Genomic DNA, 1,156 nt, shown 5'->3' with positions numbered 1-1,156 from the left:
CGCGCCGCACAAACGGTGACCACACCTGTTCACCGCTGTCTACGTAGAGCCGGAGATGTCGCAGTCTCAGCGCGTGTCTGCGCATCATCAACCACGGCATGCCCAGTCCTCCTTTTAACGGGTGTTGGCAGCAAACGGATCGCCTAACCATCGGAACGCTTCCTTTCCACAAGAAGCGGAAGAGGATGCGCTCCAGTTTGGTGATGGTAGGGTCGGGACAAGGAACGACGGTCAGGCGGTAGTAGATGACGGACGCGATGTACGTGTTCGCCACCTCCGCCCGACCTTTCAGGGAAAGCTTCCTCTCGGCCCATTGCCGGGCTAGAGTGGCCACCCTTCTCGTTATCTCGTCCCAGTTCTTCTCCGTTTGGAGGTCTGGACCAAACCAGACCCCGAGCATCTCAACCGGACCGTCAGTCCAACGTCCCACGACGGAGGCGCTACTTGACGGCATGGGGTTGCTTCTCCAGGTGCCGAGCCGCAAGCCCACTGACTTATCCCGGTTGATTTTCGCTCCCGTTACCGCTTCGTAGTCTCTCAGTGTCTCGCCGACAAGCTCGATGTGCTTTTGGCTAGACATCATGACGGTGACGTCGTCCGCGTATGCCGACACGCTCGTCCCGCATCCCAACTCTCGCGGGATGCCCCTCAGCGTCGCCAGCTTCCGCAGTAGTGGCTCGAGAGTCAACACGTACAGAAGCGACGAGAGGGGGCATCCCTGACGGACCGAACGTGCAATGTCGAAGGGTCTTGATAGATGCCCATTGACGCGAACTACCGAACGGATGCCTCTGTACAAGGCAGCCATCCAGCCGCGGAAAATGGGACCGAAGCCGGCTGCTATGAGGACAGCCTCCAAGTATTGATGGTCTACCCTATCGAAAGCTTTCGATTGATCTAAATTGATCAGGGCCCCACCCATGCCAGGTTCCTTAACTACCCTCTCTATGATGTAGCGCATCAGATGGAGGTTGTCATGGATGCTCCTGCCCGGCACCGCGCACGTTTGCGCCTTGCCGATCAGTTTCTCGATGACAAGCGCCAACCGCTTGGCTAACACCTTGGCCAAAATTTTCAAGTCTGCATTGAGCAGAGTGATGGGCCTAAAGTTATCTATGACGTCCCCCTTGTTTGGATCTTTCTTCAGCAGCGTTAC

The sequence above is a fragment of the Octopus bimaculoides genome, chromosome 20 (genome assembly GCF_046866305.1).
Source record: "Octopus bimaculoides isolate indiv1 chromosome 20, ASM4686630v1, whole genome shotgun sequence".
NCBI classification, from domain to species: domain Eukaryota; kingdom Metazoa; phylum Mollusca; class Cephalopoda; order Octopoda; family Octopodidae; genus Octopus; species Octopus bimaculoides.
This window is presented reverse-complemented; position numbering follows the sequence as displayed.